Source organism: Scleropages formosus, chromosome 24 (genome assembly GCF_900964775.1).
Source record: "Scleropages formosus chromosome 24, fSclFor1.1, whole genome shotgun sequence".
In the NCBI taxonomy this organism is placed as follows: domain Eukaryota; kingdom Metazoa; phylum Chordata; class Actinopteri; order Osteoglossiformes; family Osteoglossidae; genus Scleropages; species Scleropages formosus.
This window is the reverse complement of record NC_041829.1, coordinates 4,194,540-4,222,089: the sequence shown is the minus strand read 5'-3', so window position 1 is coordinate 4,222,089 and position 27,550 is coordinate 4,194,540. Positions and strand designations below refer to the sequence as shown.

The 27,550-nt window shown below is 42.6% G+C and overlaps 1 protein-coding gene across 6 annotated transcripts in view; it reads left to right on the top strand.

The window, feature by feature from the left end:
- LOC108936494 (oxysterol-binding protein-related protein 8-like) overlaps positions 1-27,550 on the top strand; it is a 75,334-nt gene that overhangs the window by 2,087 nt on the left and 45,697 nt on the right. For 2 of the 6 annotated variants that reach the window (XM_018755871.2, XM_018755866.2), the window contains exon 1: positions 19,106-19,870. The exons of 1 other annotated variant lie outside the window; for it this stretch is intronic. The gene's annotated coding sequence lies outside the window, so the exon portion shown is untranslated. Of the gene's footprint in view, positions 1-4,118; positions 4,416-19,105; positions 19,875-24,849; positions 24,931-27,550 lie in introns of those variants that run through there. 3 more of the 6 variants (XM_018755867.2, XM_029248830.1, XM_018755868.2) reach the window with 3 other exon arrangements.

Below are 27,550 nucleotides of genomic sequence, written 5' to 3'. Positions count from 1 at the left end.
TCCTTGCTTTATACTGACTTTTGGGCTGCTATTGCGCTAATAGTATAGTTATCTTGTCAATTAGTTGAGATAAAGGTGGGTTCGATCCAACTTAAGCAGTACTTAAGTCTTCAGTGAAACTGGCATGTTAAATAAGGATAATGAGCTTATTTAATTTGCATTTACTCCTTAGTAGGTGTTTTTCTCCAAGGTAACACACAGTGATTACTGTGTGGTATTTATCTGAATCCTTTTCCAAGGTGACTTGGGGTGTTGGATGCACCGCCCTAAACTCCTTGCAGTCATTCACACTTTTTACAGTAGAGCAGTGTAACACTCACAGACAAAAGGCAGTTTAAAGGCACCAATTACACATGTTCAAACTGTGGGAGGGAATCGGAGCACATGGAAGAAACCCATGGAAACTCTTCCGAGTGGGGATCGAACCCATATCCATTTGCACTTCAGGCACCGTGAGGCTGTAGTAACTGCAACGGGCTGTTAGTACATTTGCACAAAGGTTTTCAGTAGGAGATCTTACACTGGCAGCTTTCAAGAAAAGCTGAGAGTGTTTTGGGGCTACATTTTTTTACAGGTGTTATATTTTAATGGTGCAATTAAGATATGTTGGTTGATTTTTATTAATAGACACAAACAGCCTTGCTTGAGGTGTCCGTGAGACGACGGAACATACGTGTAAAATGGGAATGCTGCACGCTGCAAAGGGTAACAGGATGCACAGAAAGTGAAGCCTAGCCTTTGTAATGAGGAGCATCATGATCCGTGTTTTCACCACGCACACCACCCCCACCCCATCGCCAGGGTGAGTGAGTGAAACCCAGCCCTTGAAACAGACCTCCGTGCGATAAGGACCGGCCACCACGCTGCTGAAGCAGCAAGCCCTCGAGTGCGGTTATGTAAACGGCGTCATTAGGGAGAGTGCTCAGCTGAGGACGTCCAAGCATCGGGGGTGGTACTGCTTCCCTTTTACATCACGGTGCTGGATCCCGTGGCCTGTCGCTGGAAAGCACCGCATCCTGATGTTCCACAGGAATGTTTAAAAAGGCGAGGCATTTACGCAGTTCTCTTTTTGGGTCATTTCAGCATTTCTTGGCGTCTGTTTTCTTGGTACCATCGCAACAGGAGATTGAGCTTGTCAACAACATTTAGTCTTGCATGTGGAAGTAGGTGTGTCCACAAGGTCTATCTTGTATATTGAATGATTTATTTATTAAAGCAGAGGTAATGGTACCTTTCAGGAACCTTTTTTTTAAACATATTTTTTTATCTTTATTAATTTAGCTGATGCTTTTTTCCAAAGTGACTGGCAGCGTTCAGCTACTTACACTGATTTACTTATTTATACAGCTGGGTAGTTCTTATCAGAGGCTTTTAGGGTAAGGACATCGATCAAGGGTAGTACAGCAGGATATCTGACTTGAACGTGGGTCCTTCTTATGCAAGGCAGCAGCTCGAACCGGTGCGCCACCTGCTGCCCTACCTATAGCGAAGCCTACAGTTGAAATTCTGACTGAAGAAACTCCGAATTTAAGATATGAATTCCGCCCTAATATGGACTCCCGGTGATTATCCTGATTAAAGTGTCAATCTAGCAAACTACTGGTGGCATGGACAGCAGGCAGTTTCTCAGATGCTTTTAAGAGTGTTAACACGCTCGTTGTGCCCCAACCAGACTGCTACGCTACTTCGCCTCGACCACCTTGGTGGTCCCACGCACAAGAGGTCCAAAATCAAAAGCACAAAGGCTTTTGGTTCTAGCTCCAGTGCGGTGGAATGACCTCCCTCTCTCCCTCAGAACTGCTGAATCTCTCTCGGCTTTTAAGAAGGGTCTCAAAACACATCTTCGACTCACTTCTCTCCAGATCTCCCGTATGCTCCATAAACATGTCCTTTGTTGTCTGTATAATAATTAAAAAAAAAAAAACCCATATGCAGCTACTCATGTAATGTACACTGGTTTATACTGTGGTATGTGACAAATGGACTGTACTCTAGAATAAAGTGTCTGCATGAAAATCTCTTCTTCTAGTGATGTAATGCACTTTTTGTATTGTTCTGAGATGTATGTTGCTTTAGAGAAAAGCATCTGCTAAATAAATACATGTAAATATGCAAACCTTTTGTGAATGCCAGTGCCCCACCTGTGGACTTTATTTTTGTATCTTGTTCTTGTCCTTCAGCTCAACACATACTGCCTTTTACTCCTTGTTTCATTGTTCCTGCTGCTTGGTACTCTCCAGGCCATGGTGTGATTTGGGTTATGCTTTCAGGGAATGGATTCCCGATCTGCCTTGTCAAAATAGCTTATTAGTGACAGAGAAGGCAGCCGTTGTCATTCCAGCTTATCAATTCAAAACAGTTAGGCCTACATTTTCTTTGCCAGCTGGCGTTCCAAGTCACTTAAATCTTCATTGATGTGACTTTTGAATGAAATAAAGATTGTTTTCATAGGAGGGTACATTGCTGATGTCGCTGTCCTTATTCTTAGTTGTTTATGGTACCATTGATGTTCATTGGGTTCTAAGTAAACAGGACAGTTACAGCACAAATAAACTACTTGGCATGTCAAAAAGTGATTCCAATTCCAGTCTTGTACCTACCAAAAGTGATCATGCGTTTATGAGCAGTGTTGAGGAATTTTATTTTCTCCACTTTAATCTTGTTTTAAATATAATAAAAATCATTTCTGGAATTGTATGTGCGGGTCAGTTTTCAAAACCAGCACATTCTCGTTTTGTGTAATCCTTAAGAAGTGAGCGTGCCTGACGATTGGCAGATTTGCACCCAGGGAGGTATGTGCCCCACACCTTTTCTGTCTCTATGGAATGGTATGCATGCATGCAAGGTGCTGAGTCAAACCCGCCCCATAGCGATCACTCGCGTGGTTTCCAAGGCAAGTCAAGGGAGGAACAGCGGTGGGTTGACAAGTCCTTCCTCTGTTTGTTGGGGAAGGCAGATGCAGGGAGAAACACGGAAGCGCTGCGCACCCCAAGCAGGACTCGAACCCCGGACCCTCCACACGGCGAGGCACTGGTCAACCCCGCCGTGCCATGGAGTGTAAAATTGTATGCAGTTGTGCTTCTAATTAACAACCAAAGAAACAATTTTCATAATTTGTTGTCTTATACTATATCAGGAAAAACACGGCTTAATCGATAATGATTTAAAGCTTTTTGGCTTTGTGTCCTATTGTGTCACAGCCATTACTATTATTTATCATTACTATTATTCATCACTGTGGATTGCTTTCATATTAACTAACTGTACATGAAATGAACCTATGACAATTATTTTTAGAATAGTTTGTTGCTAATTTTGCTGGAAAGTTTGAAGGATTTTTTTAAAATTAAGGAGTACCATGCAATAAGTTTGGCTGTAGTTACTAATGGATTAATATTTGTCAGACTTTGACAGTGTTTTATACATCCTACTGACTGAACTAACTGGGACATAATTTTTTTCAGTTACTTATTTTAGTTTTTAGCCACATGTGGTTTGTGTTCTTAATGGTAGTGGTAATAAATGTCACAGCAATTGAGAGGAAGTGATGAGATGACAATACTTGATGACAGCTTCATCCTTAGAAAGCAAATGGTGCAGCATTTTGTATTTTGTAGATGTGGGTCTGGAGGTTAATGCATTTTACATGTCCCTGGAATGAGGCAATTAGCATAAATTCCCCAGATTAGCGGGGAAAAAGTGCGCTTTCATTTGCCACCACAGTCACATTCTGTTCAACTCACACGATTACGGCAGAAGCAGCTTAACTTAACTAAGGAGGGATTTTGATGTTTTAAGCCCTTTCTCATGTGATTTCATTTGCAGCGAACTGTGCGTAGTTTTGTTTTAGATACCGCCTTCCAATGTATAAATTACAGTAAAAGGGAAACAGAGCTTTTCCTTAGCAAGTGAATTTTTTTAAATTAATCTTTGAAATTAATTCTGTCAACATACAGCTTGGGACAGTGACATTTATAGAGAGTCATTGTATTTTGGAAGTAACCACCTCCTTGAGAAGCACAGGTTTGTGGGCTTAGCAGTAATTGCAACCTGTATGCATACTGTAATTATTACCCTTTAAGTGGTTCTTGAGCGGCGCATTTGGACATAGTGTTGATTGTTTTTCATGGTGTGTGGTGTTATTGCCATGAGTCCAGGTCAATTCAGTGACATTTATGTTTTTTTTTTTCTCTGTAATGACTCGATGTTGGATGCAAAGCTTTACCATGATTTACCTGTTTACTATATGATTCCCCTCAAGGGAACTACATCAGGATTCATATCTTGTTCATTCGGATGACAGGGCAAAAACCCTGAAGAAAGACACCACCTACCATCCCAGAACTTAGAAAGGAGGAGTAAAGGCGTGAAGACTCATAGACACAGACAGCTAAGACATCTAGGGCTTAATTCAGGTGAGAACCTGTGGATTCTGTCTCCTGCCTGGAACTCTATGAACATTCAGTGGTCTCACTGCACATCCTGTTTTCCGTTTTTATGCATTGTATACAGATATAGTGCTACTTCAAAGTATGTGAACCCCAGAGTGATGGTCATTATTACTGCATAAAATATTAGAATAGACTTATCTAAATTTTAGAATTGTCAGATGAATAAATGATTATGATTTACACACCCGATTCTACTTGCCTACTGTCATCTCGGAAGAGGCGAAGTCAAGGAGTTGTTGTAAATGAACCCGGTTGCGGGTGCGTTTATTAGCAATGCAATCAATGGGGAGGGCAAAAACTGTTGTCGGGGACAGGTACGGGTCAGGCAATTCGCAGAGATTCTTCGGTAGGATGAGGCAAGGGACGTGGTTGGAGATGTACGGCCAGGGTCAGAGGCAAGGAAGCAGGAACAAGGGAGAGGGATGAAGGCGACCGCTGCTAACACAGACGCACTGAAAGAGGGTTCAAGAGCACGTGTCCAAGCACGGCCCCTTTATACCCGTCCTCTCTGATCAGTGGCACGTGTGGGCGTGACACCTACTTGGTTTAACCAATGCAGCTTAGGGTTCGTTTTGCACCTGCACTACTGTGTTCCTTCCACACACATGGTTTCCTCTAAAGCAACACATGAAATTAGTCATCACACACCTATTATGTCAGAAGAGAAAGACGACTACTCATTAAATAACCGTTTCCTGATAAAACTAAGGAGCGCAAGGGCTTCACATACTTTCAAGCAACACTGAAAATCAATGTTGGTTATTTATACATTTTTAGTTGCCATTAGGTGACGTGCAGTTTTACTTATTGAAGATGGCCAGCGTAACGGAGCATTTGAAGATAACTGCCTTTCTTAAGGGTTTTACCAGTATTTTAGCTTCTCCCCCAGACTTAAAACTGCAAGAAGCCTGATTTTTACCACAATGCCCCCTTCTGGCACATCTGTTGGCCATATTGAGAGTCCCAAGGTTCAGGAGATGAGATGGACTCTCCAGCTATGTAGTGGTCTTACCGGTTGCTTTGGCAGGGAGGTGACACTGTGGCGTGTTAAACTGGGGATGGTTTTTTCTTTTTCTTCCCCTCATTATCCTTCTTAACATGTCCAGCTCACCCCCACTGGCACTGCCACTGGTGACAGGTGTTGCCGTTCATAATAAACAGGGAAGGGAGAGGGCTGATGGTTCTGGTTGGACTCAGTGCCTGGCTGGTCTGACATTTGCAGATCCTCCCTTAATTGGATGGCAGGTCAGAGCTGTGTAGCAGATATGGAGGCTGCCCGATGTTGGGCTATCATCTTTTTTATGGTGATTTTTTTAAACATGTGTACGTCTAATTTTTTGGAGCAGTATTCTTTTGTGAGTCACATGAGAGGTTGGCAATTTCCTTCCCTTCTTGACCGATAGCTTTGATAATAACGATTTAATGACAAGACCAGTATAACGAGAAATGCCGCAAAATATCTGAGCTCGTGCTACGTAAGTGGTCTCTCGGTGATTTTAGTGAGTTTTTTTAGTAACTTCTCATTTTAATGTAAATCCGAGACATTTTAAAATGACTAAAAATAATGTCTCCACAAGTTCTTATTTCCTGCCAGTTGTTGAATGATTTGTCCCGTAAACATGCAACATTTATTATCTTGTTATTGATAACCAACAGTACAAACACCAAGCTGTAAGCACTGTGAAATTCAGTTGAATTAATTCAGTCGCACTGTTTTTTTTGGTGCTCTGTAGTGCCAACTAATGGCTATATGCAGGAACACATGTAACATTTGTCTTGCAATAAATTTTGAAAATGGACAAGTCAAGAGAAAAAAAAAAATCAGGAAGCTGCTGGTAGCTTTGAAAATTCTTAACTCATTGTTAATGGCGTGTAATGTAGTAATACCTGGCTTTGCACCGTAAGCTGTCTTCCTACAGCCCTCTGCCCGCTAATCACATGTAGTCCAGTATTAAAATTTTTTTTTTGCTCGATTGTTCAGTCCCCTGTCCTCGACTATATTAAAATTCTTTTGCACAGAATCCCTGTGTTTAATCTTTCAGGTTTCTGCTTCCGTTCTTTTCTGTTATTTAATATGTGTGACATTTTATTACATGAGAAGCATTAAGCAAATAAAAAAAAAAAAAAAACTAAATCTGGTTTTAGAGGTCACATTGTGGTAAGAACCAACATCGTGGCTTTGGTCCCAGATGAAAAGGATGAAAAAGACATCAAGAGGGGCTGCGACTGCCAACTCCTTACTTGGCCAAGGACCTCTCCATATGTTTCCAGGATATTAATTTTTAATAAAAAAAAAAAAAAGAGAAAAATACACTGTGAGCTTCAGAAAGTGAAAGGAAGTACTTTACCTATCTATGTTCTCATAAAGCAAGACATAGAGGTTAAGAGGTGGGCAGTGGGGGACAGCTCAAAAGCAAATTATGTTACTGTGCAGCTCTGTTTTAGCTGCGCTCACGTACCCTCATAGAAAGCAGGGGAGATGGGAGCCGCACACTCAATCCGTTAAAGCGCTGAGACGTGTGCTGCCAATGACGGAATTTAAATAGCATGTGAAATGAGGTGGCGTCTCCAAAGAGGAGGCCAGGTCTCCGTCTTGCTGCGAGCGTGCCGTCCCTCCGTGTGCCGAGGCTGCCAAATTGGGTCAGGTGATGGGGTCTTGTAACTGCGGATCCCATCAGTCTAGTGTGGTTTCATGGGTTCCCTCATTTTTGCATACCGCTATGAATGACTTCAGTCCATTATTAGATGATAGGAACTCCCCACAAGTGTGGATGGAGTATTGGTAACATAAGGCAGTTACTACTTTAGGTTCCTGATCACCATGTGACAGTGCTGCTCCACTTCCCTTGGTGCGGTGGTCTCAGGTGTGATCCATAAGGTGCCAGCACCACCCAGTTCAGACATACAGGGACACAGCTGACTGCAGCACAGGGATCACAGAGGCAACAGACAGCGAACATCTCCTTATACAGTTGCTTCTCAGTGTGTTATGGCTGACCTCTTGTTCCTTGTACCTGTCTCGTGCGTAACTGACAAATAAAAGTGGTTCCTTTCACTAAAGGGATAAATACAATGCTAATGTAGAAATGGCTCCAACGAAGGGTATCATGCAAAAAGCTGGTAGTGTACGGGTTAGAGCTGCTGCCTTTGGACCTAAAGGTTGCAGGTTCAAGTTCTCTGTCCAGCTGGGGTACCCTTAATTAGGCTACTTACCCTTAATTGCTCTAGTAAAATTACCCAGATATATAAATGGGTAAATAATTGTAGGTAGATTCTGCTGTGAGTCACTTTGGGAAAAAAAGATTAATGTAGTTCTGCAGTGTAATTATGCCAGCCTGTCTTGATGTTTAACCACAAAATTTACTTTAATTACTGGCAGAATTAAATATTTCAGGAAAATGATACAATCACACACATTTGGGGGCAGAAGGTGGCTTAGTGTTGCTGCTGCTGCCTTTGTACCCAAAAAATCCAGGTCTAGAGCCTACCTCCTATGCATTACCTCTGAGAAAGGAACTTACCCTGAATTACTACAGATAATGAATTATCCATCTGTATGAATGGGTAAATCACTGTAAGTCGCTATGGACGAAAGCCTCTGCTGAATGAACAAGAGTAAAATTTGCTTCATTGCCAGCGTGAAATGTAGTACGGTCGGTCTGTGTTGCGTACTTGAGATAGCTAACAAGGACACATAAAATCACAAGTGTCTGTTGCACACTTGGGCAACGCCTGTATGGGACAAACTAGGCAGAAGATTGAAAGCAAAGCAAACGAAAAGCGTAGAAGTTGAATACCGAATGTGGGGGAAAAAAATTCGTTTCCAGCAAGCGTACTCAAACTTTTGACTGATTGTGTGCACGTCAAAGGACTACAAGGGTCAGCATCCTGCTGGGATCGTGGTAGAAAGGGTGTTAGGTGCTTGCTGTCCCCATCTTGAATTCAGAGACCCAAGTAGCTATAGGCATCATACAGTATCTTGTTGCTTAGCACTTTCTTTGTCCTGCATTCTACATACTAAGTCGACACCCCCTTTTAACCCTTTCTGGGAGGATGAGTTGCGCGTCCGTTCATCTTTCTATCTCCCCCTGTCTCCCACTATCTAGCTGTGTTCTCCTGGGAGAAGCTGTGTTGTTCTCCACAGCTCATGCAGTACCTCCTATATTTGTTCCAGGAAGTCACGTGTTCCCACTCTGCTACTCAGCACTGCGCCGACCTGCTGCGACGCTGGGTGATTTTTATTTATATACATATTTTCATGCCGTGCTGATTTCACACGCCATCGAAATCTTCGCACTGCTGCTGAAGCGAGACTCTGAAATTGCGAGATGCGGTTACTCTGAATTTCTTCTTTCCAAGGAGCAAGAATACCAGGTCCCAATCTGTGGGGGCTGAGATGTGTATTGTTTATAGTGCTTACTTTCATATTTATTTATCTATCTGACACTTTTCTTCAAAGAAGCTGACAGTGTTATGTGATTCAGCGATGTACCCTATTTATATAGCTGGGTAATTTTTACTGGATCAATTCAGGGTAAGTACATTGACTGAGGGTACTAGAGCAGAAGGTAGGCTTCAAACCCAGGTCCTTCCATGCTTGTGGAATACAACGTGTAGTGAGGAAGTGATTGAGCTGGTTCAGTCTACTTGACTCCGCCGAACACCCCTGGGACGACTGTCATCATTTGAGGTCAGTCTGTGACTGAGCAGCAAATTGGAAAGAAATGCATCATGGGCCATGGCTGGTGGGTAAGGAGATCCAATGAAGAATTTGGCAGGCTGTCTGTTCAGCGAGGCATTGAAATGTGGCCCGATAAGACCACAGTCCTACGTGCGTGAAGCTTCCTTATCAAGAAAGCTCAGGACATATAGCATGAGAAAGTCCATAAAGGCAACTAGCAGTGTGCTTCTGGAATGTTCTACATTTGCATTTGTTCACTTAGCAGATGCTTTTTTCCAAAGCGACTTACAGTGTTAAGGTTAAAATTATTTACCCATCTGGGTAATTTTACTGGAGCAAACTGGGATAAGTACCTTGCTCAAGGGTACTACAGCCAGAAGTGGGAATCGGACCTGCGCTCTTTGGGTCCAAAGGTAGTAGCTCTAGCCACTATGCTACCGGCTGTCTCTGTTATGAGACAGCTATTACATCCCATTCTACATTTTAAGAACCATCACACTGAACAATGGCATGAGAAGGGTCAACTTCAGCAACTGGAAAATTGAATCTCTGAGTCATTGATGGTTTCAATTATTTTAAACTTATTTACATTTATTCATTTAGCTGACACTTTTTTCCAAAGCAACTTACAATGTTAAGGTTACAATTATTTACCCATTTATACAGCTGGGTAATTTTACTAGAGCAGTTCAGCATGAGTACCTTGCTCAAGGGTACTAAAGCCAGAGGTAAGGCTTGAAACTCTGACTTCAGGGTCTAAAGGCAGTCACTCTAACCACCATGCTACCAAGTACATTTAGTATTAGTATAATAGCATTTTGACCAACATTTTGAAATATTGAACAAAAATAAAAAAAAAAATTATCAAGTGGCTTTGTGTTTTTGTAGCTTTACCATGAATTTCTTTTCATGGTTCTTAGTGTACAGTACTTTATCTAAAACTGGGTTTATTACTGACACATATGGCCTATATATGTATTAAAAACACCCTCTCTGGGATGTCAGAAATGGGCCACATGTGTTTTTAAGTTGTTAGGCTTGTTAATGATGACCTAATTTTATGGCTCATGCTGTCCACACTGCGTATTATGAAGATGCTTGAGAAGTTATTGGAATTCATCTGCATTTCTCAGATACTTCTCTCCAAAGCAGGTTTCACTGTTAAGGTACCTACTCTCATTAACCCATTTATGCAACTGGGTTATTTTACTGGAGTAATTTAGGATAAGTACCTTGCTTAAGGGTGGTTGGATTTGAACCTGTGATCTTTGGGTCTAAAGGCAGTAGCATTCACCCCTACACTACATCTCAGGCAGATGCTTCTTTTTTAAAATGTGGTTAATGTTGCCAAATTGATATTCCAGAAATGGAACAGTTGAAATATTTTCACAATGTTTTTAAATAGAGAGGGGGGGTGCGGTGGCGCAGTGGGTTGGACTGGGTCCTGCTCTCTGGTGGGTCTGGGGTTTGAGTCCTGCTTGCGGTGGACTGGCGTCCCCTCCCCCTCCGGCCTTACGCCCTGTGTTGCCGGGTAGGCTCTGGTTCCCCGCAGCCCTGTATGGGACAGCGGGTCAGAAAGTCTGTGTGTGTGTGTGTGTTTTTAAATAGGAAACGCTATCAAAAACCGTAGGCTTCTGCGGTTATAGTCACTATAGTCAACCTCCAGTCAGGAAAAGCTATCTTGGAAACCTAGAGCAAATAATAAATAAATACAAACACACCACACAGGTAGTCATTTTTTGAATGACTACTTAAAAGTGCAATAAATTCTAATAATTGTGCAATTAAATAAGGTTAAAGTAGATATAAAAACCCTACACCTAACATGAAACACATAACACACTACAAAACACAACACTTACATTCACCAAAAATGGGGGTTGCAGTGTCTTGTAAGCATTAAAGGATGTGTGGCACTTACCCAAGAATGGACAATCTGCCACAAATCTGTTGGGTTACAACCAAAAGAGGGCTTTTCACCTCTCTTTCACTTCTATCACTGCGTCATGTCCTTCTCCATCCTAAACGTTAGCTCAACCAGGAGTTTATGATACACACCTTGGACGCTCAAATCTACCCGTCTGGACCAGCTGGGTTATTGTATTCCAAAGCATTTGCTTGGCAATGTTGACCACCATCCACGTCCGGGCAGCTGCTGCCTTCTGAGCACCAGGGTTCCATTCCCTCAAGATTTTGCTGTACGTCAAAACCATTTGCGGATCAATCTTCCTGCACAGGCAGTTCACCAAACGCCAGACCTCGCACATCTGTCCTCAGTCCCAAAAAGCCTACGCGAGAGTTTTGCTCTCGCCGCACTGGAGTCATGGGCAGAGTGGGTGGCTGGTCAGTTTGTGTCTATACAGGACCACTTTGGCTGGCAACTTACTTTGTAAACGATACCAGTTCACGTCTTGCAGATGGTGGTCCAGCCCTTTTGGCTGAATCCTGCCCCATGTGCTTTCCTTGAGCCCTAAAACATCTCAACTTCCTCTCCTCTCGACCAGGGCCTTATACAAGGGTCCGTCCTTGAGGAGGGTTTCTGCCTCGATCCCGTCTGCCGTGGTCTTTCTCCACGATATAGCGTGGCTGTAATGAGCGGGCAGTGTCTCGCCATTCGACCCGGTATTGGACCAGGTCTCCACCAGCTGATGCATCGGGAGGGCCAACCAAAGACCCACAAAGTAATGGTGGGGGTGCTCAACTGGAGCTGCCAGTTGGTTACATAGCTGGGAAAGGAAAAGACAATTAAGAGGAATGTTGGGCATGTCCCTCCTTGGGAAGGTACATGACCTCCCTTCTCACGTACTCATACCTGTCCCCCCAGATGAGATTGAAAATGTCTTTCATAAGGCCTCTCAACATCATGCTGTGCAAGGTAGAGCAGTGTGAGGAGGATGTCCACCTTCAGTGCACATGTTTTTGTAGTCAAGGAGAGGAACCTGCTCTTCCACAATCCCATTTTCCATGTGGCTTTGGCCAAGCATTCTTCCCAATTGCCAAAACTTTGTATGCTGAATATACTGGTGGCACAGTCCTAAGCCTTTTCCCCAGATTTTTTTGTGTCTTGTACTTGTCCAGCTGATTTATATCTGGGATGTGTGTAGAGACCATTAGGGAGACCCATTAGGAGTATCTTAGAGAGGCCAAAAAAAGTTGTACATTCAGAGCTGACTCATGACACCCGATCAGAATGAGCCAAGTTTACAATACAGATTGTCTGCATGTGTCATCTGAGGCTTCGCAGATTTTCATGTTGAAATAATTTGTGTAAAAGGAGGAAAAGAATTTGGAAGAGTCAAGGTTCATCAGAAGTGGACACAGCATCTAGAATTCTTTCATGCAAAGACGTCTCATGGGTGATTGAATGCACACATCCCGCTGAAGCTCTCACCCACGTCTCATTAAACCAGAGTAACGTGGGGTACTATGCACATGTTGGTACGATACGATACAGAAAAGCCCACCATTGTCTGTTCCCTTAAGTTTATTGTAATTTTCCAGTCCACTTTTTTACAGAGATATTGGGGAGCAATTTAAGGACTTAAATTGCTTTTCATTTTGTTTTTTCTTCTTTCTTTCTTTCTTTTTTTTTTAAAAAAAAAATCTGCAGTCGAATAGGCATCCACGGAAAGTGCCTCACAATCTGTGGAGCTCGTGCTTGTAGGAGTGGATGTCTAAAGAAAATTTGCTCTTTTCTGCCCCCTTTATTAAAACCGGCCCATTGTGGAGCTCAGGCGATACTGGCCCTTCGCCATAAACGTCTCTTCTCCAAATTCTTCATTTTCTCTCAGCTCTGTCTCTTGCTAATCCTTCCTGGCATTCGCTGTGGATGTGGAGGCAATTACAGCTCCTGATTTTTACAGCGGTAATTGTGCAGACGTTCCTTATCACGAGCTGGACTGTCCGTAACCTAAGAAGTAATGGAATGGGGAAAAAAAAAAAAACCTCTTTCTGCTAAAACAGCGAGGTTGAACACTTAGTTTCTTTCATCTTGCTTCTGAAATTACTTCTAAGTGTCAGTGGTAATTTATTCCAACACCAAAGTAAAGTATATAAGCATCCAATGACTTGGAAGTTTTTCAAATTTTGGTACAACTGTGTATTGGACTAATAACAAAGTTAATATATTATTAATACATTAAAATATATTTGAAAGATGTTGATCTGAGTTCCTAGGATTCTCACCAATTTTTTTGATTCTTGTGTATTTTAAGAAGATTAATACAATGTGGTTCTGTTCCAACAACCTTTTCATAATTAATCTTTGCCATACGTCGCAAACCCCCTGTATTTCATTAACTGTGAGGATATATAAACAATTAACATGCATTAATATCACGTTGCATAACAGGCTTTTCATGTCCATAACGTGGGTCGTTACAATACGATAAGAATAATACAAACACAGTGGCGAATTATTGTTCTATTGTCTATTGCTTTTTCTTTTCGGCATCACCTGGACACTCATTGTACAGCAGATGAAGCGGTTGAGGGGACTCCAAAATCAAATAATATTGCAGGGAGCTGCACTCTGAGTTCGGATGGGGCGAAAAAGGACTCGCGGATACTGTTCATTACGAATGTTTATTGGAGCACCGGCACATAAGGAAATAATGCTCTCGGTCCGAGGACTCCTTTTTGACCAGTACCTGCCACCTCAATCCATCCTTCCCAGCCTCCTTAGCACCCCTTAGGCTTCCCCCTCCTTATATTCCCTATAAGTCCTCCAGCGATTGAATGCTTAATTCCAATTTTCCCGCAATACAACTTTTTACAATCGACCCATTTTCCCACTCAAACTCATATAATAAGGTTAATGGGGTGAGCGTCTCAGTTGTTGTAAGTCGAGGGCTACATGTACTCTTTGGCCCCCTACGTAAAATGTTAAACAAGCGATGCTGCAGGACAATGTAGTGCAATGGAGAATCGTGCACAGGTCATGTTGTGGTGTTACCATGCTAATGAAACTGGCTTATAACTGGCTGATTTAATAGGTGCACTCACTGGTGTGTAACGTTTTGTTATCAATAAATGGGCCCAGTGATTTCTTACAAGCGTGGTAGGTTTTGCAGCCTCCCACCTGTTCCCCGTGGAGAATGAAGCCTTAGTTTATTTCCGGCAGTGGCATGTATCGCCGTGCGAATTGGACTAGATGTGATTTTTATTGCCATTCATACCGCTTCACCTCCAGCCGGGAGTGATAATCGCACGGTCAGACCCTCTTCTCGTTCTTGCTGCTCGAGTTCATTGGTATTACGTCAAAGGGGGCTTTTTTTAAAAAAATAGAAATCATACTGTTTTTTTGTTCAACCTCTACCATTTTGCCACCTGAGAGCTGAACCCTCAACTCGATGCATGCAGCAGGGCCCCATCACATTTCCCATAATGCACTTCTGCCTTCTCTCTCTGCCCAACTCTGTGGATTATTGTGGTTCCAGGCACCCCGGACTTTGGCAGGTTTTCGCAGCTCTGCATGGCTGGGATAAGGACTACACCGAAGGTGTGGAACCAATGAGCCACCAGGGTGTTTTTTTGAGTCTCAAAGGCCCCAAAGATATATCATCACTAACCGTGATTTAACTAACTCCTTTGTCTAAGACGACATGCAATGTTAGATGAGCAGCATTACAATGATTTACCTGTTTTTATGGATGGGTATTCCTACAGGAGTATTTCATATTACAAAGCTGGCTCAAGGGTACTACAGCTGGAGGGGAACTCAAACCAGAGACCTTCACATTGCAAGGTGATGACCTCAACCATTACTCCACCTGCTACTGTTGATTTCCAGGTCTTCCATGTAGGCCTGACCTCCGGACCCTTCAACGAGTCATTCTGCAGTATTCTTGGAAAGAGGAACGGATTATTGCTTTGACCCAGTTTTAATATGCGGGTTATGAACTCACAGTTAATATGGCTCTAGTCACTGCTGCTGCTTTTACAGCATTCGCTGATGAGAATCCAATTTTGTGGGTGTGATTTAAGAATGAGTGTTCCTGCTCCAGGAGATAATGCGGTGAATGCACTTGCGTGGGTGTATCCAGAAGTCATGTAGGAAGGTGTTACATCATATGAGATGTATTTGTGTACTTTATGACAAATTGCTGTTTAATGTAGTAATGCATCGCGCGATTGGGAAATTTTTCTTTTCTGTATGGCCTTTTGTGACATGAGCCTTTGCGCGTCTGGCGGATCAGCACATCAAAGGCTTGTGCAACATTTCTTACTCTTAGTTTATTAGAGTGTTAAAATGATTTTAACTTTTTTTTTTAATAAACATTACGAGTGTCTGATTTAAGTCCGAATGGCATCTGAGGATGATGACGTGTCCCACTAATATGTGTTAAGGGAAATCTTTCCAAAATTTGGATTCTCCTTGCCATTGGCCAATCCGGCGTACAATATTTTGTCGAAAACATTAGTTTACATTGGTCTGACACTTTTCTCCAATGTGATTTACGATATTTAAGCTGTCTACAACTGTTCACCCATTTACACAGCTGGGTAATTTCCCTGGAGCAATATAGGGTAAGTACCTTGTTCAAAGACATTACAGCTGAACACGGTATTTGAATTTGCCGCTTTTGGGTGCAAAGGCCCAGCTCTGACCACTACACTACCAGCTGTCCAGATACAGTCATTTTTACTGTTATGGAATGTTAAATAGGCATTTCAGCTGTCTTCAAAAATGTAACCTCCCTTATAGCCAATTCTTCCGAATGGCACCAACTATAAGTCCTTTGAAAGTTTTGTGTGAGCACTGGTGTGTCTTTTCGTTATAAATGACTTTTACACACAAGGGGTTAAGGAATATATGTTTCTCAGTGTGAAAATGCTCAGCTGATTTGCACCGAGTGCTCACTTTCAGGGAGAATGGCCCAGTGTTCAGTGCACCTCTCAGCCCCTGCTCGAGTCCCCTATCCAGCGGAGGCTTTTATCCCAATTAGGACGCTTGGCTTTATTTTGCAAATCAGTGTGGATTGACTGGTGCCCTGAATGCGCCGTGCCGTGGGAGCTTTTGTTCTCCACCGTCCCTGCGAAACCCGGCTGTGGCGGCCGTGCCTCTGCTTGCTTTCTTCTTTCACCATTTGTTTTTCTGAACCGCTGGTTCAGTCTGCGTGCAGGCGGTGTTTTGTAGCGTGGCTCGCTGTCCCGGGCCCGAATATGATGTGTGCGAACATTCATTTTCTGCAGTGTCTTGTCCCGCATGTCTGGGCAGCACCATGATTGTTCCATGAGACCTAAAAAAGTAAGATTAATGCTTCTTAAATAAAAAGGCTTCTCAAAGCACCATGCTGGCTGATGCTTGAAAATAGTTCTAAACAGAGTTGAGAAATTTGATGATAAATGATAAATAATTAATAAATAAATGGATGGATACATGAATATACTGTGATGGATGGATCGGTAGATAGATGCGCTCTATTACAGCTCTCCGTGAGAAGAGCGCTCTATAAAGATGGATGGATGGTATAGCGGTTAAAGTCCTGAACTTGCGATAAGTATTGTAATTTTAAACAATGGGAGACCGAACTTCCGTACCATTTCACTTAATGTCACGCTGCATAAATTAGCAAAATTTGTATGACATGAGCGTCTACAGTGAAGTTCTTTGTTAAGCCAGTAATGTTACGCTGCAGTGTACCATATAATTTTTCACTGCTTGGCAGAACAAGACCCTCTGGCTTCATTCCACATGTCAGTACAGCTGGAAATGGTCACTGTTAATGTTTTTCGGTTTTTTAAGCATTAGTCCAGTTGAGTTCTGACTTTCCAGGAATTTTACCTTTTTCAGGCATCCTATAGGTGAGCCCCGAATGATATTAAATGGTTTAAATTCTGTTTAGTTTTTACTGTCATATGTGCCCAATTAAAGTCACTTGCTTTCACTTGGAAGACTCAGATTCGATTCCCTCTTCCGCTGCAGTGCCCTTGATCAAAGTACTTACCTTAAATTACTGTAGTAATAAATTCCTAGCTGTATAGATGGGTAAGTGATTGTAAGTATCTAAATACTGTGTTTCACTTTGATTCTTCATAAATGTGTTCATAAATGTGTTCAAAGCTTGAAAAGGTTTCCTGAAAGGTACCGCTGTTTTGAGCTGTGTTTAAATATCCGTGTCCAGTGTTGAAGATGCAAATGTCCTGTAAAATATCACACGCTTATCACACAGTTGCTCTCAAATCCAGGTGACACAGCCAACATGGGCTGTGAACCAATGACCTGATCACCGCCACCTTATGTTGCACTAACCTGGGGTGAGGAGATCTACACTGTATTTGGTCAATGTGACCAACCTGTGTAAACGTATTTTCATTGAAATTATTCATGTGTTTTCTTTCTGTATCAGGTAGTAAGTAGAGTTGACTTTAAGCATACAGGTTGTGGTGTGGTAAAATAAAACACATTTAAATGCTAACCACAGGCATTTGTAATTGGGGAGATGAAAAGGGAAGCTGAGGTTTTGGGTGAACTAGAAGTACATGCTAAGTAGGTTAATGGGGAAATAATGTAGACATAAAAGCTCAAAAGGAAGCATTCGCACCTGGTACTTCTGGAAAGGCTCTTGAAGTCGCAGTTTGATTGCTGTTTATGGTTTATTACGACAGCTGCAAGAATATGTTTAGAATCGAGATCATGCGCCAGGGTTCATTGGCAGGAAGGCTTCTCCGAGTGAGTTCAGCGTTTACTGTGCCGCTGTCGCAGTTTTAATTAAAAAAGCCGGAAACTTTTTGCCAGCAGTTTAAAGAAAGGTTACGGAAGAAACTTTTCTTCAAAGTGATTTCAGTATTTTACACGACGAAATCATTTGTACTTCGGGTAAGTCTGTCTAAACCGCTTGTCCCATACAGGGTAACCTGGCAACACAGGGTGTAAGGCTGGAGGGGACACGCCCAGAATGGGATGCCAGTCCATCACAAGGCATCCCAAGCAGGACTTGAACCCCAGACCCACTGGATAGTAGGACCCAGCCCAACCCAACCCAACCCAACCCAACCCACTGCGCCACCACACCCTAGCTTTAGGTAAATACCCTGCTTAAAGGTACTACAACAGGAGGTGAAATTTGAACCTGGGTTCTTGGGGTTCAAGGCAGCAACTTTGCCCCCAGCTGTCTGTAGGAGTTGAATATTGTGCTACATTCATGCATTTGGAACAAACTTTTCTCCACAAAGGGGGGGTGCGGTAGCGCAGCTGGTTAGGCTGGGGCCTGCTCTGTGGTGGGTCTGTGGTTCGAGTCCTGCTTGGAGTGTCTTGGGGTGGATTTGCGTCCCATCCTGGGTGTGTCCCCTCCCTCTCCGGCCTTGCCCCCTGTGTTGCCGGGTTAGGCTCCGGCTCGCCGCAACCCTGCTCGGGTCAAGCGGTTGGAGACTGTGTGTGTTTCTCCACAGTGACACTCAACTCAGAGTAAGCTAAGTGTATCAAACAAGGGCTTAGCTTTATTGACACAATTATTGAAGCGCAGCTTGTTTAATATTGCCATTATCTTACAGTCCATACTCCAGTAGTGGCCAGTAGAACTGACCTACGAACATCAAAACAGGTCGATTTAAAACGATCAGGTAGTGAGGGAGAAACTTATTAAGCTTTCGGAGCTCAGGGGGGAACTGGCTCTGAAAGAGTTCTGGGTTCTAAGAACTTTCTTGCATGCTGTAAGGGATTCAGCAGTCCTGAGGGATATGGGGAGCTCATTGAAAAACTGAGAACCTACTGAGAATCGTACTGCATGCAGTTTCCCACCATCTAATGGAGTTTCCATCTTCTCCCCGTGTCTGTGTGGGTTCCCTCCCGCAGTCCAAAGACATGCTGTTCAGGTTCCCTCGTAGTGTGTGAGTGACAGAGAGAGTATGTTCCACTGATGTATGGACGAGTGACCCGTTGTAACTAGTGTATCTAGCAGTGTAAGTCACCACGGTGAATAAGGTGTGTGGGATGATAACACTACATAGAGTTCATTGGAAGTCGCTTTGGAGAAAAGTGTCTGCTAAATAAATACATGTAAATGTAAAATATAATGTAATCTGTTCACATGAATCATCAGAAGTGGTGTCACCCCCAAGAACTCAGAGAGGTGAGGGTCGTACGTTGGTCTGCAGTTTTCGTTTTAAAGCATTTTTCCAGATAACGACCAAGCTGGAAAGCCAAATATTGCTCTGGGTTCTGAGAAGTTATCTGTCCGCTCTGACGGGTGACGTTTGCAACCTCTCCTTTGTGCCGTGTTTGTTTTCCATGCTGGGGGAGGAAATTAAACCGCTCTGTCTATTGGTGCAGAAGTGCAAATAAACCGTTGTGCGTGCAAGGAGGGGGAGAGAGGGAGACGACGAGAGCCTGATGGAACGGAACTGAGAGGATGAGAGAAGCAGTGGGGAATTTAGGAATAAACAAAATGGGAAAGGGGTAGAAAAGGGAGGCCATGTCTGCAAGGGTGGATGCGAGAATAGGGGAGAGTTGGAAAGGGAGCAGGTTTAATAGAAGCAGCAGGCGTTGCGACAATGTGAGCGAGCGAGGGAGAGGGGGAGGGAGGGAGGGGGGTGGAGCGAGCAAGTGAGAAAGGGAGAGAGAGCAACGCATGCTTTCCAGCAAAGTCTCTGGGAGGGTTGGCCGTGAGCTCGAACGCTCGGCGTCACACATCTTGAGGCAGAGACGGCAACAGCAGCAGCAGGGGGTCTCTCAAACCCGATCCCCCCAGGGGGCAGCATCTCAAAGGACTTCCTGTGGAGCAGCTCGGCCCCGGCGGTACGTAAGTCCCTCTCGCTCGTTATGGATGTGCGTTCCCGTAGAAGTGGTGTACAGTTGAAAGCTCTCAACCGCATGTTAGTCCTTAACTTTACAGCCATCTCGTTCAGGTGGCTCAAATATATTTGCAATTTAAGTATAGTTTGATTATTTAGTGTGCCGTTTTCTGTTTGCATTCTAGTTGTTTTGCCGTCTTTCTTAGTCAGTGATTTAATGGTTGGTAGAATCCCAGTTTGTACAGTGAATCTCATTCTTTTTCCGTTGGTATATTGTGTACAGTATTGTTTACACTGTTTACTGTATTGTTTTGATGTATGATCATGCAGCAGTTCATGCTGTCTGATTGTTTGGATGCAGGGGGGTGGGGATTGTTCTGCTCCTGTTGTCATAGTGGGGATGACTGGTTTATGATGGCCAGCCCTCTCCTCTATGGTGACCCTGCGTTGGAGGGCAAGTCATGCAAGTCTTCCGTGCAAATCTTTTGCCTTTAGTTCAACCCTAGTGACTGTTACTCTAGTCTTGGAAGGGTGTGGACTTGGAGATCAGTGTGTAAACATCAATCTGTCACAGCACAGTAGATAAAGAAAATAGAAAAGGCATTAGAGCAACAGTATGGTCACTCTATTAATTATAAGTATGTACATTAATTTAAATATTTGCGGAAGACTTACAGAAGCAAAGGGTTAGTAATTCAGACCTTTTTTGGATTTATTTACAGATAAGGTTCTGTAAAAGTCTTGGACAAAGCTATAATACATAAAGACTTTGACAAAGCAATAGCCTACAACAAAAATGACTTGAAATAAATAGTATTTAAAATAACCCTCCACAAAGTCATATTTAATGCTGTTTGTAAATAGATTCACATGACGGGTTCAGCTGGTGCCAGCTGTTTGGTGGGTCTGGGGTTCGAGTCCTGCTTGGGGTGCCTTGTGATGGACTGGCATCCCGTCCAGGGTGTGTCCCTCCCCTTCCTGCCTTATGCCCTCTGTTGCTGGTTTAGGCTCCGGCTCACCGCGACCCCGCTCAGGACAAGCGGTTCTAGACGTTGGTTGGTTGGTTGGTTGTAAATAGATTAATCTTATAAATGTGCAACATTCTTTATTTTATTACTGATTGCAGAAACTCACAAATGCGACCCACGAGCTGTTAACACCAAGGTAGGGACTTGACCTAAGGCACACTCACACTCTTGTTCCAGTGCGTTTTGCTGCCAACTAATGGCAGAACATGGAAATGCAGGTCGTTTTCACTCCACGCCAAGCTAAGTTTTTCTAAAAATGGATAACTAAAGAAAATGGAAAAATAATTATTTAAAAAAAATCAAATTGTAAATTATCAATAAAAAATTTTGTGTCTTTTAAAAATCATAACTCAAGTATTCATGATACAAGGAGCAAGGGTGAAAAAAAATACATCAAATGGCGCTGCTCCACAGATTCTGGCATTTGCTTTGTTGAAATCACTTCTCTGCGAGAAGAATCATTCCTGTTGCTTTTGGGCTCTGTGACATTGCCCTAGGAGATCATTAATGTGTTTGCTCTCCGTGTGGTTGTGAGCATGCTGACCGGAGCTGAGACAGGGGCAGATGGTTTTGAAAGCAAACAACCTGTTTGTTTCAAAATAACAGGCTCATTGTGTAAACAGGCTGCCGATGATATGTTTATCTGCTGTCTTTCTGTTCCAACCTGAACAAGGTTACCCATGCCTGCATTTCGATAAGAAATTTTGCGGTCAGGAGAACACCCTATGTGACCCGTGTGCTTTTTTTTCCCTCACACAGATTTCTTTTGACTCTTTTGTGAAAGTCTTCTTACTTTTCCCATTGAATGCCATCTGTTAGTTTCCACTGAAACTTTTCTCCAGTTATCCGTCTGCTACGTAAAATCTCCTACAGGAGTAGGGTTAGTTACATATTTAATTGATGCCTTTCTCTAAAGGGACTTAATATGTTGAGCTGCTTACACTGATTTTAGTCATTTATACAATTGGGTAATTTTTACTGGAGCAATACAGAGTAAGTACCTTGATCATGGATACTACAGCAGTAGGTGGGGTTCACAGCTGGATTCTGGGAGTGTAAGGAGGCAGCTCTAACCACTACTCCACCTGCTGTCGATCCTTCTTGCAGTCCTATTTATTTGTGATGAAGGCAGGGGGGGGAGCACAGATATGGTGGTCTGCAGAGAGAGTTACATGGAGTCACATGTCGGTGGTCTCTTACAACTAACCATGTCTAGGCAACAGTGAACCCAGCTGAGAAGGTAGAAATTGTTTTGCTGTTTTGACATGATTCAAAGTGGGGGGTCTGTGAACGTCAGCAAACAATCTACAGTATTTTTGGTTGTATTTTCTCATGGTGGGAAACTCCTAGATAAGTGTAGCCATTAAACAAGTAACTCATATATCCTGTCTGCATGTGTTTTTTTTCCCTTTAAGGTGAGATGTTTGCTTTCCTTTCGTGATGTTTGCCTTTGTCGTTTGTGCTGTTGAGTGCTTTAGGGTGAAGGCTAAGGAACAGGATTGGTCAAACTTCCTAGCGCTTTGTTGGGGGGAGGTGCATAGTGCAAGTTTGTATGTAAATGTAAGTTTACAGTTATGCTTATTCATTCGACTAACACTTTTCTCCAAAAAAAATTTAAAATTTTTTTACCGATATACAGTATATTGCTGGCTATTTTACTGGAGCAATTCAGAGTAAGTGTCTTGGTCAAGGGTACCACAGCAGAACCTGTGGGTTTGAACGTGAATCGCAATCTTCATTAAAACACACCAGAGCAGAATTGGGAGTGTGGGACTGCCTTAATTCAACTCACTTCCGCACTGTTAAGTTTTTCGCTGGTGTTACCGAGCACTGGTGATCAATGACAAGATGACAGAGAAACTATTGAGACAGATGGTAATGTAGTGGTTTGAGCTTCTGCCTTTTGACTCAAAGGTTGCAGGTTTGATTCCCCCCTATAGCTGTAGTACTCTTGGGTAAGGTACTTATCCTAAATTGTTGCAGTAAAATTACTTAGCTGTATAAATGCATAAATAATTGTAAATAGCTGAACAACGTTAAGTTGCGTTGGAGGAAAGTGTCAGCTTTAATGTAGAACGTAGTTTTATTTTCGGTCATTTTAAATTGTTTTAATCTTAAAGTAGTCCAAAGTAAAAATAAGTTTCCTTTGCAAGCCTCGCTGAGTTACGCCATCTCTAAGTCAGCGGACCCCTCTCACTCCAGTAGGGTTCTTCGTATGCAGGAGGCCAGCTTCTTAATTTGTTCTGCTCTTATGGACCCTTTTGGACCCTGGGATGGCATAGGGAGACTTGTAACTTCACCAGGGGTAATAGATGCTTCAGTCAGCAGAAGAACTCACTCACTCAATCGCTATCGATAACCGCTTGACCTAATGCAGGATCGTGGCGGTGGGAACCGATTGTGGAAGCCCAGGGCATGAGGCAGTAAACACCCTTCCAACCTGCACAATTCAGTGCCAGCAGCTCACCGTCAGCACTAGTAGCAAGTGTTTATATTCTCTCATGTGTTCCTCCGTAGGTTTTTTGAACTTCTTCTTGTTTAGAATATAATGACTGTATAAGAGTTACAGATCAGCGAGTTGATGAGAAGCTGCTGATGTGCTTCTGGACTGTACTCTGCGGGTTGCGGACCTGATACCCCCCCATCATGCTCCTCTATATCTCACTGCTGGGTTTTTAACTCTTCTTTCAGAAGTAAAGTTCCAGGATCCAGTCTGTCCCACCAAGTTTTGTGAAACACTCTTCTGTTATGCAGCCATCTCCCTTACATGATTGATCATTTCACGAGTGATGGTGCACCCCTGTCCTCCCAAAAGATCGCAAGGGAGCAGGTGACACCAGATAAGAACTTGGTTCCTCCATATGAATCCTCGTTCCTCCTGTCCCCTACTGGTGCTAGTGTCGACCCCCTCTGAGGAGTTCTGATACAGTCCAGGCTCATCTTGCAGACAACCAGTTGAGTCATCATGGAGATACCTATGAGATCCTGTCTCATTTAGCTTGTTTTAATTCTACCTTCCTCCACATCTGTCAGCCACTGGTTCCTGTTTCCTACCTGGCAGTGAGCTACTGCTCCTCAGAGCTGTGCTCTTGACAGCTCATCTGCTCGCACCACCTGCCTGTGTCCTCACCACATTTTTTAAACTTAAAGCAGATATTTTTCCCAACTTTATTTGACTTCGAGTCCTTAAAAAAATTGAATTCAATAATTTCAAGAAAAAAAACTACTTTTATTTGTCACCATCAGTTATAAATACATGTTTTTTGTTAATCACAAACAAATAAAAAAAAAAATTCTCAGCACTGTGAAATCAAAAACACAATCAAATTTTCTATTGTCATTAAAAATGTCAAGTGCATATTTTGAAATGTAAAAGCTGAAAGTGCACTTTTATTTGACAGGACTCATAAACCACAGCATGTTTAAACCATTAAAATCAACAATTAAAATGCATCTGATCACTAAATGTCCTGCAGGTAAAAAGTCTGCCAAACTATCACATTTCACATCTCTTAAAAACCAAACTAAAATTATTTTTAAATTGAATTTTCTTCATATTTCTGTTTATATACAATTGTCTGTTGCAGAGTGAAGCCTGCATTTCCAAGCCTTAGCTTTCTGGTGACAGTGAAAACATATAGCAGGGTAGGACTGCCTTAATTCACCTCACTTCTACGGTATTTACAGTTCATGGCTGCTGCTTCCTCAGCGTTGGTGATCGGTAACAAAATAAAAAACATTGCACATGTTTATATGATATATTTATGTAGTCAGTCATAATTTCATAGAAGTTTTAAATTGTCATGGCTTTATCTGAGTCTTTTACAGAACCTAACCCATTAAAATAAGACACGTCTAATTATCCTTTTATTGTTTACATTCATTGTTCAGTTGAAAGCATTGCATTATTATGGGATGAATCGGTCTTCAGTTTTTCTTTTCATTACTGCAACAGGTGCGGTGCCCGTCTGCTGACGTTTATTCACTCCCTCGCAGGGGAGAAAGAAGGGGGCGGAAAAGGGGGAACCGAGAACGGGTAGGATGGGGTTTCGGGGTCGTGCTCAAGGTTTGGGTTTGTGCTCGTGCTCTCTCTCGGTTGCCTGCGTTGGCTCTCTTCCATCGTCCCTGTCCCTCACTGCCATCTCCAACCCCCTTCCCCCGCCACCTCAGCATGCTACAATTACATTATCCAACTTTTTTGCAGAAGGTAATCAGGGAATAAATTGAGGCACATCTGTATTACTAAACTTTTATTCATTATGAATTAGTGGTAAAACTGACTTTGGAGTTACAAACAAATCAAGTTATGAACAGACTTCCATTTCCCAGTTCTTTCAGTTTGTAAATTAAGAAACCAGTGTATCCTTGTCTTTACCCTCTCTCATTTGGTTTAATGTGGCTAGAAAGGCAGGCCAAAGCTTCTCCGTAGTAGGCTCTGATGCCCGTCAGACTACCAGACTGCCCGATTGACCCTGGAGCTCTGTTTTGGCTGAAGGTTTTTGGAGTTCTCGACATTCATTTGCAAAAGGAATACATTCAGCAGCGTCAGGACCAAAACTGCAAGTCCGATTTTGCGAGAGGTCAGCTGTTTGCGAGATGTTAGATGTTACACTGAGTCAGGGGTCAGAACGCTGCATTCTGATAAGCTGTCGTAATGTTTCCTTTAATAACTGGCCTCTTGTTGTCACATGGAAATGATGAGTCATTTTTGCCTGGCTGATGTGGCTGTCTCCGAAAACACCCTCTCTGCTGTGTTATGCGGTTTTTTTGTTTCTTTCACTTATTTCGGGTGCTTTGAGGGCTGGATATGGGTCGCGCTAAAACCGCGCGTTTGAACGGATTCCTGTGTCGCACTTTCATGGCTCTGCGCTAATTCGCTGCCGCCCATTCAAGTCCTTGCATCTAGTATTTGACTAATATTTTTAATTAAAAAGAAGCAAGAGGTTTTATTATTTTGATTTATTATTATTTATAATTACTTTAATCATACTTTTCATTAATTGATCTTTTTTGCGAAATAAATAGACTGCATAAATGTCTAATTGTCTTTGTTTGAGTGTAGGCCAAAGAACAAGGTGTGATACAGTGGTCAAAAAAAATTTCCCGACAATAACCAGACTCTGAGGGTAATGTATTACTCTGAACTCCATTCACCAGTTGAGAATTTACATTTTAATTTTTCACTCTGAAAATGGGTCAGAATTAACTTTGCTGTTAACCTGCCTAGTTTATCATTGCCAAAATGGTAATTTATAGGCCCGGTTGCCTCGCAGAACCATTTTGCAGAACTTGGTGAGACATTTTAAGAAAAGCTGTCACTGCTCAAGGTGGCACACTGCTTGACCTTCAGTATGACTGTGTGTAGAAATGAACTAAAACGAAAGCAGCTTGTTTCAGAAAGCTCGGTGGGGTGCAGATAAGTGTATGTACCGCAGGGAATACTTACAATACCTAAAAGGGACAGCAGGAGGTGTGGTGGTTTGAGGTACCACCTTGTACTGGAAGGACCCTGCTTTGAATACCCACCTTCAGCTGAAGTACCCTTGAATAATTCATCCATTTATCTGTTTTCCAGTTTATGTCATCCATCAGTCATACCAAGAAATTAGTCTGTATGCCAATTAATCTGGGTGGTGCAGTGGGTTGGACCAGGTCCTGCTGTCCGGTGGGTCTGGGGTTCAAGTCCCGCTTGGGGTGCCTTGTGATGGACTGGCATCCCATCCTGGGTGTGTCCCCACCCCCTCCAGCCTTATGCCCTGTGTTGCCGGGTTAGGCTCTGGCTCCCCGCGACCCCGTATGGGACAAGTGGTTCAGACAACGATGTGCCAATTAATCTACTAAGCAGTCCCCAAGTTATGAACGTCTGACTTGCATACAAGCCATAGTTACAAACCATCCCCTTACCGATGGGAAGTTAATGTTCTTGTCACCCTTAAGTAACAATCAAATGAAAACTTCATAATTAAAAATTCGAGTTACATACAATGGTTTATAATAACAAACGGGCGTTACTTTGCAACGTGAAGCAAAACATTGTGCGTCTACAGCGCTTTGTCGGCTTGAGGTAGGGCAAAGGCTTTCTTCTTTTCCTGTTAAGTCTCTCATGTGTCACTGTTTTTTGCTTTAATTTCTTTGTTTTTACCCTCCTAACCATAAATGTGATGCAAGTGATGGTGATGCATCAAAGAATAGGGAACTGGTCACGATTGAAGCGAAAGTGGAAATAAAGTGAAAGGTGAAATGCCAATGAACGCTGGAAAAGCGAACATTAAAGATTCTTTTATGTTTTGCGTGCGCTCCCTCTCAGCACTCAGCTATAAAAGACACTTCTCAACCTCTTCCCAGTAACATTTATTATTTGTTTCTATGTCTCTCTCTATTATAAATACTCTAGTTACATTTATTATCATTACATTGTATTATTATTACTGTATTGTTACATTAAAGATGTGTTAGTGTATCCAAACGTGTTTCTTTAATGTTTTTTTATGTATAGAAAGGCACACAATATACTATAACTATAACTGTTCCGAGTTACATACAAATTCGACTTAAAGACAGACTGAGGATACGGAACTCGTTCATAATCCGGGGACTGCCTGTATTTTAAAAAGCATGCAGATATTTTATTGCTTGCGGTCTCATTTGAAAAAGCA